Source organism: Ursus maritimus, unplaced genomic scaffold (assembly GCF_017311325.1).
Source record: "Ursus maritimus isolate PB19 unplaced genomic scaffold, ASM1731132v1 scaffold_27, whole genome shotgun sequence".
NCBI lineage: Eukaryota > Metazoa > Chordata > Mammalia > Carnivora > Ursidae > Ursus > Ursus maritimus.
Window position 1 is genome coordinate 20,308,069 of NW_024425230.1, and position 17,176 is coordinate 20,325,244.

The 17,176-nt window shown below is 48.1% G+C and overlaps 1 protein-coding gene and 1 long non-coding RNA gene across 4 annotated transcripts in view; both read left to right on the forward strand.

Moving 5' to 3' along the window:
• The window catches only part of ABHD2 (abhydrolase domain containing 2, acylglycerol lipase), a 104,424-nt gene that overhangs the window by 33,893 nt on the left and 53,355 nt on the right, over window positions 1-17,176 (forward strand). The window lies entirely within an intron of this gene.
• Window positions 6,452-9,937, forward strand: LOC121105521. The gene is made up of 2 exons (XR_005838065.1): window positions 6,452-9,145; window positions 9,299-9,937. It is a non-coding gene; the product is annotated as an uncharacterized LOC121105521 (long non-coding RNA).

Sequence of the window (17,176 nt, forward strand, 5' to 3'; positions counted from 1 at the left end):
GGCTGAATCTCACAACCTTGAGATCATGACCTGAGCCAGAATCAAGAGTCAGAGGCTTAACCAACTGAGCCACCCAGGTGTCCCATGGAGGATCATTTTTTAAACTTTTTCATTGTAGAAACTTGCCAGAGGCACTTTTTTTTACTTGGTTTCTGCACAACTATGCTTCCTAATTATTCCGAGACAGCAGAGCAGATCTGCCTTTGATTTTTCTCTCAAACAGTATCAGTTCCATCCCTATTGCTTCATACATCTTCTACTTCCTAACAGTAAATATTCGTTTTTCTTTTATCTACCCCCAATAGAAGCCTAATCCTATATATAAAGACACTGTATTTGTCACAGATGTGCAAGACACATGATTTTTGTGTACCAGGGACGTTTAAATAATTAGAGGGGTGCCTGGGTGCCTCAGTCGGTTAAGAGTCTGACTCTTGATTTCAGTTCAGGTCATGATCTTAGGGTCATGAGATAGAGCCTCACGTGGCGTTCTGTGCTTAGCTGGGAGTCTGCTTGAGATTCTCTCTCTCACTCTCCCCCTCCCTCTGCTCATGCACATTCTCTCTCTCTCTCTCTCTCAAATAAATAAATAATTAAAAGTACGCTACAGAGAAAAGCACTAATTCAGATCACTCTGATAGTGCAATACGTGGAGGTATTAAAGACCCTCCACTCTTTGCATTTTCCTTCCTTATAAGGCTGTCTATCTGCAGCGGCAGTGCCAGGGGAGACGTTAGGGCGAGGGGCTTGGGTACAGCCACCTGATGTTTGCAGTCTTCGATAAAACACGTGTAAATGCAGCTTCGCACACTCCCTTCCAGTCAGATTGCTGCCCCTGAGGCCTCCCCCGGGTGGAAATTCTGCAGCCAGCACAGCATATTTATAGTGAGTTCAAGTTGAAAAGAATTTCATTATTTTGGGCTTAAATTCCTCTTAATTCCCTCTTGTTCACAGAGACATTCCAGATCGGATTTAGATCCTTTCCTCCTTGGCTGAACACTAAAGCTTTGTGCTTTTTATAGGATAAACTCCTAACTGCCAAGTGACTTAATTCCATTGACCTGACCTTACCCATTTTAAGAACTGTGCAAATATTTCCTTAGTTGCTTGTAGTGAACCATTAACTATTGATAAGTCGATCTGTGGCGCTCCCAACGCGCCCCTTCTGTAGGCAGCAGACCTTCAGAGCACATTTGCGGTCTACATTGTAAAAGAGCACCTGAAGAGGAAAGACTCAAGATCATCTTTACCGAGACCTATTATTGATGGTCAGCATCAGTGAGGTCACGTTTTCGGGTGACTTCATCTTAAAATCGCTTGTGTTTCTAATGAAATGACCCAAATGCAAACTGTCAAGATGAGACTCACTAAGCCCGAGATACCGTCCTCTGTGCCTACGCTGACCAAACATCCCGGTATTCCCAGGACTGACGGTTTTCCCAGAACATGGGGCTTTCAATGCTAAAACCGGGGAAGTACCTAACAGAGATAAGTTGGTCCCCCTCCTTGTTACTCGCTGTCTTCTGCCATTGGAGAGTGAGGTTTTGGTAAATGCGTATGCATTTGGGAGCAGGTGGCTGGTTCACCAGTGGCCAGGTTTAATTGAACTCGTAGATGCTGCCCACCTGCACTGTCTCTGCCCTAGCAGGTCACCTATCAGGAGGCCAGGAGGAAAGTGCTGTCCTCCTTGAGGCCGCTTGTATTGAATTAAGATGATGAAGCTGCAGCTATGGAGAAATTCATTCATTTTCTCTAACCCGGGTAGAGACTGTAGCTGCTGCTGCTGCTGCTGCTTTTTCTTCTTCTTTTCTTTTTTTTTTTTTTTTAAAGTAGTCTCCAAACCCAGCGTGGAGCCCAGTGTGGGGTTTGAACTCACAAGGCTGAGATCAAGACCTAAGCTGAGATCAAGAGTCAGATGCTTACCCGACTAAGTCACCCAGGTGCCCCGAGATTGTAGGTTTTTGTTAGAGACTGTGCCTTCATGCAGGAATTGCTGAAAGATCTAAAAGATTCAGAATCGAAACTATTCCAGACTCCCTGGATTTAATTCAGTTGGGAAGAGGCTCATCTTCCAGGTGTCTTGCCCTCCGTAAAGCAATCACGTCCAGTTTCCAAAAATTTATGACCAACGCATTGCCCTATTGTTAGCCTGGGTTTATTCTTCAGGGCTCTACTACGTCTTTTAAAAAGCAAAAGCGGGGGGCGCCTGGGTGGCACAGCGGTTAGGCGTCTGCCTTCCGCTCAGGGCGTGATCCCGGTGTTATGGGATCGAGCCCCACATCAGGCTCTTCCGCTATGAGCCTGCTTCTTCCTCTCCCACTCCCCCTGCTTGTGTTCCCTCTCTCGCTGGCTGTCTCTATCTCTGTCGAATAAATAAATAAAATCTTTAAAAAAATAAAATAAAATAAAATAAAAAAATAAAAATAAAAAATAAAAAGCAAAAGCGGCATGTGCTACCACTGACGCCATCACACGGAGTTAGACCCGCACCTGCAGATGGGCAGATGGGCCTCTGCTCTGAGCAAACCTGTCCCATTGCTGAGTCACCCCCCCCTTCCAGTCTTTCCCAGACCTGATCCGGGGTCCATCTTTGTCCACCAATCATCCTTAACTTTACATAAACTATTTACTAAACCAAATTTACTTTATAGGACTTGCCAGGGATCAGACCCATTGTGGTCCTTCTCAATATGCAGTCCTTCTCACTTGGGCTGAAAATTGGCCCAATACCCAGGAGCAGGAAATGGACCTGATTTTATTTTCTAAAAGTGGCCACCTTTTACCAGCTTCTCACGTTCTATTGCCCCTGTAAATTCAGTGGTTCCCAATTTTGATCTCAAACTGTTCTTTCTCTGCCTGCTGCCCAGCTCGTCTCCCGTCATTAGGACAGACAGTACGCTTCATACTATAGAACAGTATCTACTTAAAAAAAAAAATTTTTTTTAAGTGGGCTCCGTATGGAGCCCATTGCGGGTTTGAGATCATGACCCCCAGATCAAGACCTGAGCCCAAATCAAGAGTCGGATGTTCAACCGACTGAGCCACCCAGGCGCCCCAGAACAGTATCTACTTTATTGGTAAAGTATAATGCAGACAGGAACGTGGACAGTGTTTTCTAGAGGGTGAGTGAGTGGGATCACTGCTTCCATGCAGCACTGTGGGGTTAAGAGCTGATTGCAGTTTGCACTTGGTCGGAAGCTCAAACACAGGAAGCCCGGTCCTCCTCAACAGTCTGGACAATAACTTCCCTGCAGATGGAGTCTGGCGGGGGCCGGGGGCGGGGGGGGCGCTGGGCCTTAGGATCACTGTCTACCAGGTGGCAGAATATTTACTCAAGGAAGGAATTTTCCGGGGTTTCTAAAGGAGATCTGCCCCTCCATGAAATCCTAGGAAACGAAGCTTTTACTGCTACAGAAAGCTATAATCCTTGACGGGTTGATGTTTCGTGTGATTGAATGCGATGCCCTCCCTGTTGCCACCCCAGATGACTGTCCTCCAGGGCCATGCGCTGCTCAGAGCTGTTTATCTGCCCAAGGTGGCTGCCTGCGGTGCAGTGTTGCCATGAGCCACGGAAGTGAGTCAGCCCTTATGGCAGCTTTGGAACCACCCTAAGTCTCTGCCCATGCTGGTTTCTAATCATGGAGTGAGGGCTCTAGGTCAGCACCGGTGCGCAGCATCGAGCCAGACGGCTTCCCTCTGAGGTAGCCATTAAAAGAGGCCATCACCCAGAGCATTCGGGAAACCTTCTCACCTGAAGGTCAGGGGTTGATCCAGAACCAGCTGTGGCCTCCTGGGAGGGGAGAGATCCATGAGAAGCAGCAGGTCACGTATTCCTCCCCCTTTCCACGGACTACAAATGTCGTTGCCACAACCAGCCTGACATCTCTGTGACTTGTCGCACCAGATTCTCCTGCTGGCAAGACCCTGAACTGGTGTTTTGGGCCAGATCACAAAAGCTTGATCACTAATTCCTTTCTAATCTGAACTGAGAAACAGTATATATATATTTTAATTTGAAATCTGCTGAGCCATAGCAGTTAGGACTTTTCCGTCTTGACATTTCAATAAAGGAAGAGTCCTCTCAGTGAACAAATAGACGTATATATTTTTGGGGTCAGTCAATCACTCTTTCATAACCTGCTGTTCTAGCCCGTTCACCGTGTGGAGATCACACCCATCCCTTCTCATACACGCATAATCCTTTTTCTCGTACGTCCACCTTCCGTGTCCATCAAAATCCTGTCCGTCCTTCAAGGCCACCTCACATGCTGGCTCTTCCAGAACTCTCTAGGCCTTCCCTGGGCTGCCCCTGTGGCTCCCACCTGACGACAGGAAGGTAAACCATCTCTTTCCATGTGTGTCTCTCTCTTCAGGCCAACTCTATTCTGAGAGGCTTAAGGAGAGCGACTCTCTTAAAATCTTCTGAACTCTTTATGGCCGCCACGTCGCACACATTCAGTGCACACTGATGTTTGTAGATAGTTTTGGAAGGAACCCATGTGATGAAGTGTCAGAACGAGCAATTCAGTTAAATGCTAAAGGAGTTTAGAGAAAGAGGGAGGGAGTACTGTGGAGGCTTCGTTGTTGAGGTTTTGAGTGACTGTGAGATGAGTTGGTTTGGATGAGTGGGGCAATATGAGAGAAGATGGAGAGGTCAGTGTGAGCAGGAACCAGCAGAATCGATCATTTAAACAAGCACTTCCGGTAGAAAACCAGCTTGGCTCTCCAGGCCAGCACTCCTCTCTTTCTTTGTCCTGTCAGCCTTCCAGCCAGCCTACTTGGGGAATGTTTTGGCACATTTCCCCCTTGTCACTGGTTTGCCCTGACCCCACAGCCACTCTGCTCCTCCCCCCACTGCCCCCAGATCCATGGATCTTCATTTGGCTGCACTCAGACCATCTCTCTTGTGATTCCTAAAGATCTTCTCAGTGCACTTTGTGTGGTCTTTGGACCTGCCACTCTCTCTGCCCTTTGCTCACTGGGCCCTTGATTTTGTTTTTTTATGTGCTCTGGCCCATCACCAGTTTGGTCTCCACAGCTGCTTCCTGGCCAGCTCCTTGCCAAGTCCCTGTGATGATGTGGTGTGACAAGAGCTGTCTGATTATAGCTGAGAGTCCCAGGTCTTTTGGGGAGAAAGAGGTCAGATCACATGGGGTCTCACATTTCCAGAAAGGAGGAGTTTGGATTTCATCCCATGAGCACTTGTGGCATTAGGAAAGAATGGGAATCCATAGGTGTGGTGGCTAATGGAACGTCCTTGGGTGTTGGCAAAGAGGGCTGAATCACAGATAATGTTAAGGTTACTGAGCAGCTGAGAGAATAGATTGGTGAACAGAAATAGAGAAGTCGCAGGGAAGCTGCTTTCTGAGGGAAAGTGGTTTAGTTGCAGGCACTCCGTGGGATGAGTAGGTGGGCAGGCGTGAATGTGGCAGCAGAGCTCAGGTGTGAGCTGAAGGCCAGACATGCAGGTTCCAGACCAGCTCCCAGCCCGGGAGAGGAAGGCAGAGGGCAGAGAGAGACTGCAGATTGGTGGCTGTGGCAGGTTAGGGTGAAAGGAAGAGCCTGCGAGGGAGCCAGAGACAGGCAGTAAGACAGGTTCGGAAGGGAACCAGGAGCCTTGAGCGTCACGGAAGCCAGAGAAGGAAGGCACTGAGCACAAAAAGTCAGGAAGGGCAAGGGCGGACCAGAGGCCTCTGAGCTGGGCCAGAATGATGAGGGGATTTTGAGGCTGACTGTTTCGAAGTAGGGCGAGGAAAGAAGTCAGCTCAGAGCCACCAAAGAAATGGGTGTGGGAACAAAAGCTAAGAAAGGAAGGAGAAAGACAGGAAACTGGCTGAGAAGAAAACCAGACTGGATGAAGTCTGCACCATGGTCGCAAGGGGGAGGGCAGAGGTGCTGGGGGAGGGGGAAGTTAGCCATTAGCCACCCAGAGCCCCGCTCTGCCCCCCACTGGCCAAGCCACCCCACCCCACTGAGTCTCTGCTTCTTCACTTGTAAAATGGGGGTCATAGTACTTCATAGGTTTGGTATGAGGATAAGGAGAGCTAGCGTGTGAAACGATTCATAGGGTGCTTAGCATGCGTAAGACTTCAGTAAGCATAGCTGTTATTATCAGAGCTATTTTTATTTATTTTTTAAAGATATATTTATTTAATTTAGAGAGAGAGTGTGTGTGTGTGTGAGCATGAACAGGGGGGAGGGGCAGAGGGAGAGAGCGAATCTCAAACAGACTCCCCCCCCCGCCCCGAGCAGGGAACCTGACATGGAGCTCAATCCTAGGACCCCAAGATCATGACCGGAGCCGATCAAGAGTCAGATGCTTAACCAACTGAGGCTTCCAGGTGCTCCTGGAGCTTTTTTTTTTTTTTTTTAAAGCTTTTATTTATTTATTAGAGAGAGAGACAGCCAGTGAGAGAGGGAACGCAAGCTGGGGGAGTGGGAGAGGAAGAAGCAGGCTCCCAGCGGAGCAGGGAGCCCAATGCGGGGCTTGATCCCAGGACCCTGGGATCATGCCCTGAGCTGAAGGCAGATGCTTAACAACTGAGCCCCCCAGGTGCCTCTGGAGCTATTTTTATACTAGTAGTATTAGCTAGAACATTGGTGGACCGCATAGATAAGTGGGTACAGGATATGCCTAGGTAATTTTCACAAGAGGAAATACTAGGGGCCTGGGGCAGAATGGTGACAAAAGTCACCACCTCCTAAGCTGACCCCCCTCAGTGTGCCCCTCCTCCCCATTCTATTGCTTCTGCCTCCATCCTTCGTTTGGACTGATGCCACAGCCGCATTTCTATTCTCTGCCCCTTCTAGTTCACCTCACAGGCCATTCAGCTGCCCTCTGATGCACGAATCTGATGGTGTCGTGGCCCTGCTTTAAGCTGCCCATAGGGTGAGGTCCAGCATCAGCCTGGCTCCTCCTCGCGCCTTGTGTTCTAAACACATCGGGTCCCCTTACGTTTCTTTCCTGGGTCTCACACTTGCCTATCCTTCTACCTGGGATCCTTCCACACCTTTGCACAGCCTCCTTATGTGCGAGAACACAGCTAGCCCCTCTTGGGGGAGGGCTCCCTGGATATCCTCCTCCACACCCGGAGCGAGTGCGTCTCCTCTCTGTTGTCTCAGAGCACCTGGTCTGCCGTCACAGAAGCATGTTCGTTTGCATAAAGATTTTCCATGAGTCTGTCTCCCTTGATAAGTCGTAAAATAAGTTACTGTTCACAACAACACAAATAACAAATACTGTCATTACTTGGGTGGCGCCTGTCCTTTAGCTGCCAAGGTCAGTGATTTCAGTGTGTTTCCTTTCATCTTCAGATTAAACAGTCTGCACAATGGGTATTGTTATTCCTTGTCCCACCTCCACACGGGTTTTTAATAAGTAAATGTGGCTCAGCAAGGTGATTGACCTGCCCAGAGTCGCAGAGTGTCGGAATTGAGACTGGATCCTGGTCTCCCGGACCCCATAGTCAGTTCTTTCCCCTGTACCTTGTGTCCTCACTGCCCAGTGTAGTATCTGGCACCTAGCAGTGCTCCGTGAATGTTTACTGAGTGAACACATGAATCACAGATGATAAAGGAGTTTAAAATGCTGATTCCATTATTACGAATTGAACCCAGAGAAATCATTTAAAGACAGAGAAAAGCTAAAAAGTCTTGATTAAAAGTAGTAGATTGAACACGTTTGTATTCACCACTTCCTGAATCCCCACTAAAGTGATACTGAAGGGTAAAAAGGGGCAAATTCTCAAAAGCATAGAGAACAGGAGAGGAGATAGGAGCAGATGGGTGGAGAGCAGACGAATGAGCAGAAACTAACTGAGAAAACCAGAGAAAGCAGAAACCCAGACCTGCAGAGTGAGAACCCTACAAGATTGGGGCTGAGTTGAAGGCTCACGAACGAGAGGCCCCAGTACCTCTGAGGATGTGCTGTGAAACACAGCTGAAAACGGGCAGAAGGGTGGGAAGGTGGGAAGCTCCCCCCCCATCTCCTCCCCTCTCACTCAGCCAGGTGATAGCTCTGCCTCCACGCTGGCAGGTTAAGAGTGAGACTGAGGGGGCGCCTGGGTGGCACAGCGGTTAAGCGTCTGCCTTCAGCTCAGGGCGTGATCCCGGCGTTCTGGGATCGAGTCCCACATCAGGCTCCTCTGCTGGGAGACTGCTTCTTCCTCTCCCACTCCCCCTGCTTGTGTTCCCTCTCTCGCTGGCTGTCTCTGTCAAATAAGTAAATAAAGTCTTTAAAAAAAAAAAAAGAGAGACTGAGACAGCAGGCTGGAGATTCTGCACATGGAAGGCCCCAGCCCTGACCAGGTTCCCCAAGGAGAGGGGAGGCTTCCCCTCGGGGGAAACTGACGGGCCCAGGGAAAAGTCCCATAGATACTATTATTGGAGGGTCCTCTGCCAGGGAGGCTGGGACCCACAGGCGGGCACGTCTGCCCATGTAGTCAGCTGGCTGTGGGCATCTGCTTTTTGGCAGCTCATCCTGCAGAAGGAGCAGACAGCCAGGAGTCGCTGGACCTAGGAGGAAAGCCTTGAACGCGAAAGACAGATCGAAAGCAAGCAGAAGAAAGGACGTGGAGGAAACACAGTGAAATGAGCCCAAAGTAAAGAAAACCCATAATGAGCATACTTGGAAAGAAGAGAAGGCACACATCTGTGTGGCGGGAAGAGACTAAAATTGGAAACTTCCAAGAACAGGAAGAGCTTTTGGAGCGCAAATGAAGGTCGATAGAGGGATTCAAGGTTGAAAATTAGGGATCTCTTCCAGAAAGTAGAATAAATAGACAAAGGATGGAAAGTGGAAGAGAAACCAGAGGATCAGTCCTAAGACATCTAATATCCAAATAACAGTAGTTCCAGAGAAAGGCTAGAGAAAGCGCAAGGGAAGAAATTATCAGAGAAATATCCCCTCGCTGGCCCATGAGTGTAGAGCCTGAAACTCCGGATTGAAAGAGCTTCTGAAATCCTAGCCCAGAGAATGAGAAGGACCCAGCAGAGGCGCTTGACGACATTTTGGAACCCTGGCAACAAAGCAAGATTGCAAAGCTCACAGAGCGTACGGAGGAGAATGAGGCGTCAGAATGACCCCAGACGTCAACAGCAGACCACACGCTGGATGACAGTGGAGCAAGGCCTTCAAAATCCTGAGGTAAAAATGGATTCCAACTCAGAATTCTGTACCGGCCAAACTCACCCTGGTGTGAGGGTAAGATAAAGGCACTTTCAGACATGGAGAGTTGGTCTCAAAAAAAGGCTTCCTTTTTTTTTTTTTTAATTTTCCTCCAATTCATTTTTTCTCAAGGGGCTAGTGAAAGCCAGCCAGCCTTCACCAAAGGAAGGAAAGAAGCCAAGGAAGAGTGGCTATGGGGCCCAAGATGCAGGAAGGAGACGAGGGGCCTCTCAGGATGGAGGGAGGGCTCCCCAGATGGTGTCTCCAGGAGAAGGTGAAACCAGTGATTGCCTGATGCCTTTGTGCCGAAACGCAGTGTCGCTCAGAGTTCGGAAATAAGCTGGCGGTTGGTGCGCTCAGCTAATGAGGAAATGCCAAAAGCAAAAACTGGGGGGGAAATAAAGAGCTTTACAAAAAAAAAAAAAAGGATACATGACTTAGTTGTGACTTTTACATAATTATGTGAACACTGAAAATTAACGTAACCAGAAATATTGCTATAACAAGGTTGAAAAGAGCAGAGGAGGAGACGCTGTGTGTGTGTTCCGGGTGGTGGAAGAGAGCCGACAGCCTCCCCAGCGGTGATGCAGTAGGTGACACAGAAATTGGCGTGGAAGAGCCAGCAGGCCAAGCATGGCAATACGGAGACAAGTGTGGGGTGACAGGGACCCTAAAAGACTTGAAAATAGTTGTTGCTCAGAAGCAGGAACTGGGAGTAGAGAAAGGTGAGGAGGCATCTTGTTGGACTCTGGACACAAATGTTGGCAGAAATAAAAAAAAAATCTAGAAAGGGAGAAACGAAATATGGGAAGCTATTCCCCCGGCATTGTGTCTGGTAGTAGACACTGGGCACAGACGCACCCCACACTGGAGGCAGTGGCGGTGTGATGCTTGGGAGAGGATGGGGGCGGTCAGGTCAGACACACCTGGGTTCAAAGGCAGGGCCTGCTCCTAACTAGATCTTTGGACCCTCGGTCTCCTAGTCCGTAAATGAAGGGGGTTTCCCAGCAGTAACACTTGCTGTAAGGGGTAAGTCAGATTATGAAATGCACGCATAGAAAGTGCTGCAGAGATGTTTGCTCCCTAAACTAGCTGATAAGCAGGGTAGAATTGTGTGTGGTCATCTAGAACTTAGTATGATGACCACGTGTATGAGAAAACAGGGACTGAGTGGGAGGGAGCACAAGACAAAATTATATATCTGTATATTATTATTATAACTATGTTAAATACTCTGTATTCAAATAGGCACAGGTAAAAAGGAAACAAAAATGAAACTAGTTTCCTAAGGGTTGTGAGGATTTGGATGAATTTTAAACTTTTTCTTCTAGCTGTTTCAAATCGATGCGAAATAAAATCAAGAAGCTTCTGAACATACATTTTGGCCTTCATAGTTTTGACAGTCGTGTGCAGTTCGTTGCTAGTTAGAAGTATCAGCAGGGACACCAGCCGTTCGCTGCCTTTCGCGTTTGTCCTTCACGTGCAAAGAGAGAGAGACTTTGCTTTAGCAGAACTTTCTAGAACATGCTTATCTCTGTGGTCTTGCGGCGCTGTGTCTTGTCGTGTGGACAAGACTGAAGGGTTGGTGCCTGAGCTTCTGTGAGTCTTCACAGGGGTGGAGTTGTTGACTGAGGAAATATTTTTCTGCATTCTCATGCTGTGGGAAAGGGCGGCCATTTCAACAGAGCTCAGCCACAGCTGCCACCAACAGTTGCTCCTTTCAGCTCTTTGGAACTGTGTTCCTCTCATCAGAAGCTCCAGAGCACCTGCATCATTTCCTTCTTTGTAGGTTGAGCCCAGGGCTCACCTTGCTCAAGAAGCAGTAGCTGTTTCCCAGAAGCTGTCCCAAGCAGCAGGGGGTGTGACCTTGTTCTCTCCAGCCGCGTGGTCCTCGCCATCAGCGGGCTCTCACGCTTATCAGAGTCAATTTATAACCAGCCCGTGTAAGCCTCCAGCCGGTGTTCCCAGTTTCTTGATCATTCCACGCCAAAACAGCACTTACACACACATACACACTCACATGTTGCTTTTCCTTTTATTGCACAGAGTAGTGTACTGTGAACACACTCTTGTGCCCCTTGCTGTTCTTCATGAAGCATCACCGAGGGGCCCTTGCACACGACTGTACAAAGAGCTTCCGCCACGGACGTCCTGGCTGCTCGGTATTCCACAGTGGGGAGCCCTTAGTTTCATCCGTCTGCTGACAGAGGTCTCACTTGCCCCGAGCCTTTTCCTTTCACAATGCTGTAACGTCATTTTGCATTTACGTTATGATGCGCACGTGTCCGTGTAGAGTAGACTAGAAGCATCTCTTTCCTGCCACCCCTTGCCAACAGAAGGGGTTCTCCTACTGTTTTATATTTGCCAATCTGGTAGATAAAAAATATTTTCCTGCTGTGATTTTTACATGCATGTCCTCTTAGGAAAGAGACCGTGCATCTTTTTTACATTAAAGAACTATTTTTATTTCCATTTCTACTAACTGCCTATTGGGAGCCCCTGCCCATTTTCTTGATGGTCATTGGTCTTTTTCCCAATCACCTGGGAGAGTTCTTTATGTGCTGGGGAAATTAGCCTTTTGTGGTTTGAATTGCAAATATTTGTTCTCTGTCCTCTGCCTTTTGATTTTGCCCATGGTGGTATTTGCCATGCAGATTTAGAAAAAAAAAAAAAAAGAATGTTTGCATAGTCAAATCTTTTGATTATTTCTTTTGGCTTCAGAGATTTGTTTTTCTCAGAAATTCCTTCATTGTACTATTGTTTTCGGTTTTTGTTTTTTTTTTAATCCCACACTTTTTTCTAGCACACGTATGTACTAGTCTCTGTTTTGAAGTGCTCTGTCTCTCTGGAATGTATCCTGGCGTGAAGTGTGGCTCCAACTTAACTTTTTCATCAGAGGCTGCCCTTTACCCAACACCCTTCATTGAACAAGCCACCTTTACCCCAATTACTGAAATGCCATCTTTTTCTCCTACTAAATTCCTTGGATGTATTTAGGCTCGTTTCCAGTCTGTTCCATTCTGTCGATAATCCTGAATATATACCATTCGCAGATTTGTAGTTTTTAACTATGTTTTACTGTAGGCAGTTCGGGTGCTGCTAATCCCCCTTGCTACTCTGCTTTTTCAGGATTTCCTTGGCAGTTATAGCCCGTTCAGTTTTCCATATGAACTTTTAAGAATGCTTGTTTGATTCCAAATATGATTTTTTTTTTACTGTGTATCTGTTAAACTTATAGATAATTTAGGGAGAATTAACATGTTTGTAGTGGTGGGTTTTCCAGTGCAAGCTGATTTGTTCCAATCTCTCCAGAGCCTGAAGGAGCCTTGTACAATTTCCTTCTTACCTTCTCGTGATCGCAAACTCGGAACGGGAACGGAGTCAGGTTTTGAATGTGGGTTTTTAGTAATGATATCAATAATTACTGACAAAAGAAGCATATTTTTTTTGTTAAGGCTTTTCAGGACCCCTCTTTTTTCCAACTTCACGGCTTGCCGTTTTGTGAATTATTTTCTGCACGTGGAAGAAAAGCAGGACACGTGCTTGATGTTGCATGCCAACATTTTAACTCTTCGAAGTCATCTCTTGATTTAAGGGTTGCTAGAGGACATTCCAGGTGGATCTTCCGGTGAAACTCTGAAGTTTCACATCTAGAGAGTCTGCGTTTCCCCCGCTGGGAATAGTAACAAACTATATTTTGGCTTCCATCTTCCCTCCTGCCCAGGCCGGGCATGGATTTTGAGGTGGCCTTGGGCTGAGAAGTGGACAAAACGCAGTCATGGGTTGGGCAAAAAGCAGGCAGTTGACATCTGTGTGGGTGATGGGAGGGGGTCCCTGCGGGGAAGACGGGGACAAAACAGAGGTGTTCAGCGGGCTGTGCGTCCGCACACGTCCTGTTCTGCCAGCACAAGCAGGTTTTCCAAATCCATAATTTAGCAACAGGAGGCATGAGATCTGGAAGGAGCGGGTTCTGGGCAAAGTGTCGGTGAGCCCAGCGAGTTTACACTACGGTCTCCTACTGGCCCTTCACGGGACTAGCTCTTTCATGGATGGCATTTGTCAGGTGGAACCCTGGAGGCGCCTCTTAATAAGCTACCAGCCTACTGAAAGCAGTGTCAAGACCAGGCCGGGGAAGAGGATCGCGCCTCCATCTCGAGGGGTGTGGCCGGTCCAAAAAGCTGTTCATGGAGCAAAAAGATAATAGGATCTGATGCATTTAACATGTGAATACAATTCTGAGGATTTCTAACTGGTTTTCTTTGAACTTTTTAAAACTGAGTTTATTTTTCCTTGAAGCAAAAGAGTGTGGTTTCTTTTTAAGCGGTTTTATTGTAACTCCTGTGCCTGTTCTCTCTAACATTCTTTTTTTTTTTTTAAGATTTATTTATTTGACAGAGAGAGAGACAGTGAGAGAGGGAACACAAGCAGGGGGAGTGGGAGAGGGAGAAGCAGGCTTTCCGCCGAGCAGGGAGCCCGATGCGGGGCTCAATCCCAGGACGCTGGGATCATGACCTGAGCCAAAGGCAGATGCTTAACGACTGAGCCACCCAGTCGCCCTAACATTCATGTTTTATAGCTCCCACAGAATACAGGATGGGTCATAGACGTGCCCCCGCAGCCTGGTGGCCTCTGTCCCACGTTCAGAAACCAGTTCCAGGAAGAGAAGCTGATTTCTCTCGTTTCCTTAGGCCACTTTTGGTCATTTGAGGCAGAAACAAAACATCTCTGCATTGGAATTTTCCTGCGCATCATCCTGCAATTCAGGAATAGAACATCTAGCAACGACAGTGAAAATGTAACGTGTGACAGCTGTGAAGAAGTATTTGCCTCCAGTGGGGGAAAATGCTGTGTGCAAAGCAGATTTCTGATGAGCCTATTAATGGGTGTTTGGGAAGCTGACTATGCCACTTGCCACTTTGAAATGAAAGGCCCGAAGCAAATGATGAAGCCCTTTCGTGGCCTCCCCAGCAGGACTGGGGTGGTGTGGCGCGCGGTCGGCTCCACGTCTGGAGAAGGCCGAGGCACACCGGGGTGGGCTCACACAGACCTGCTAGCTTCGTCAGCCAGGCGGGATGAGGGCAGAGAGGCCACCAAGGGACCAGAGGGGTCTGTGCTGGGAGCAGCAGGAGGTCCTGGGCTCAAGGCCTGTGGAGGGGAAGCTCTGGCAGGTTAGGACCCAGGATAAGTATCTATAAAATGTCCCCCTGACCTCAAAAGGGTTCTACACCTTCCCTGCTTCCTTATCTCCCCTGTGCACACACAAGCACGCACACACACACACACACACACACACACACACACACACAAGGCCGGAGCTCAGTTTTCTGACTTTCAGAGCTGCCACAAAGCTTTCCTTCATCTGTGCACGCCCTCCACCCCCCATTGATGCTCGTCCTAATTAATTTATTCTCCCTCGTTAATGTCGGATAAAAATGCTTCCCCAAGTCAGACACCCCTCGCCTTTCCACAGCACCCCCATCCTCTCTCCTGGGTCTCATTACCTTTGGGGAGATACTCAGTATGATTTTATTAACATTCTGGCCTCGTCTTAGAAATAATCAAATGTGAATATTCAAATTAGTTACCCTCCAGATGGATCTCCCGCACGAAAAAGCTTCACTAACATTAGGGAATCAGTTACAATTGTGAAAAACATGTAAAAGCAAAGAAATGGTCTTTTGTTTAGTGTATGTGAAGAAAACCTAAGAGAGGTTCCAACAAATTCAATTCTCAGTCGGGAGAAACACGATTTAATATAACATTCAGACAAATGATCAGACAGAGAAAACCAGGCGCAAAGATGTTTATTACTTGAGCCTCTGGTTGAGGGAGTTGATGTGTCTTGACTGGGCCGCAGTGAGAAAGACTCTGAGCTGAAGCTAGACACCTGTCCTCTAATCCGGACCTTGTGACACAAGGCAAGTCAAGGCCGTGTTTTCCTCATCTGTACAATGGGGGTGATGTCCTCACTCAGAGCTGTTGTGCGGACTCCGTGAGAGGCAGGACTAGTTCAGTCCTTGACACACACAGATGGGATGCTCAGAAACGTCCCTGCTCTCTGAGGACCTTAGACGCCCTGTCTCAAGTCAGACTGCTATAACAGAATGCCGTAAAATTGGTGACTTAAACAACACATTCATTTTTCACTGTTGTCGGAGGCTGGAAGGTCCAAGAGAAGGTGCCAACAGATTCAGTTCCTGGTGAGGGCCCTCTTCCTGGCTTGCAGATGGCTGCCTTCTTGCCGTGGCCTCACATGGCAGAGAGGGAGAGCTCTGGTCTCTCCCTCTCTTCTTATAGGGACACCAGTCTCCTCTTGGGGCTCCAGTCTCACGACGTCATCTATACCTGCTTACCTCCCCCAAGGCCCCACCTCCACATACCATCACATCGCAGGGCAAGGCGTCAAATGTTGAAGGTTGAGGGGCACAGACATTCAGTCCTCAACTCTCCCCGTCATGCACTGAGTTAAACTGGTACTTCTCAGCTATGTGACTGAACCTCCCCATCAGATCACCCCTTTCTGCCTTTCTGACCCCAGTGCCCACTCCTCTCCCTGACAGTGGTTGTCTGTGTGTTTCTCACATGCTTCTGCCCCCAGATGTGAACCCAGCAAGGACAGGCACTGTGTCTTGTTCATCTCTGAATTTGACTGACTCAATATCTAAGAGCCAGAACAACATATAGGCCAAGGCAGGCCGGCCCAATAACAGGTCTTTGGTTTGGTCCCCGATGCCAGCCTAGAGGCCTTTCTGGTCCATGTTGTCACTCTCAAAACAAATTTCTTGGTCAGAGTAAAGGTCGTCTTTCTGCTCGGTGGACAGATACTTTTCTTGAAATGGAAAATTTGTTTTTCTTTATCTGTGTGTGTGCTCCGAGCAGCGTGGAGGGCCTCTTGAGATGGGCATATTCTCTGGCAGCTGAGGAAGGGTCCTGAGATCATTTCTCTCCAGTGCCAGCGCCTTCCTTGCTCCGCGGCTGCGCCAAAGACACTATCAGCCGCCTGAAAGTGAGGCTCCCAGGACAGTGTAACTCCTCTGCTTTTTGCCCAGTCACTGAAGTGTCCCTTTGGTCCGGGCTTGCAGAAGGAGAAGGAAGCATGAAGGGTCAACTATAAAATGGCGGACTCCTTTCTGTAGAGTGGGCAGCCTGCATAGGAAACAAAGTCAAGGCCTGTGGACGTGTGAGGCTTCCAGTCAGAAATGCTGACATTTTAAAGTCACAAACACTTGAGAAGAGGGCTCCTCATTTTGTGGGGTGACCTTTTAAACCTCGACAGTAAGTTCTAGAGGAACAGCCAAGGTGTCTGTGGATGCCCCATGGAATCCTGCAGATAGATTGCTCTGTGTGGAGAGTTCCTTCTTCTGCCCCAAGCCTTTGAATTTAGGCAGGGTGTAAATTAAAGAGGAATTCCTTACTACTTTTTTTTTAACATTACAATATTACAGTATTGTAACATTACATTACAACATTCCAATATTACCCTGGTATTTTTTCTAGTATATAGTGCAGTTGCATCACATGGACATTTCACATATGCAGATTCAACTCTGTACACCAAGAGAGAGCGAGAGAGGAACGTGTGTGTGCACGCACGCACACACGCACACTCTCATACTCTACTTCGTTCGTGCTGGCCCCTCAGCAGGCCTCCCGCCTCAGGGAAGCACGAGTCCCCGCTGGCCTGTGCGCCTCTCTGCAAAAGGGAACATCTTGCTGTGTCCTTGCATTGAAACACGTGGTTTTTTGTTCCATAGCACGGCCCTGACCTCAAGCCCCAGGTGCCGTCTGTGCTTAGTCCGGCCCAGCCACCTGCCCAGCCCTGGAGGAGAGCCGCCTGAGCCCCACTTACTGAGATAGTGTGTTCCTTCCTCAGGGATGTTCAGGGTGATTTGACTGTAGTTGATAGTTTCGCCTTTTAACTTGAGGACCAAGCTGTCGGTCCTCACCGCACTGCAGTGGAGGAAGGGGTCACTCCCGAACGGTCTCCTTCACCATGACCGTTGTTGTCTT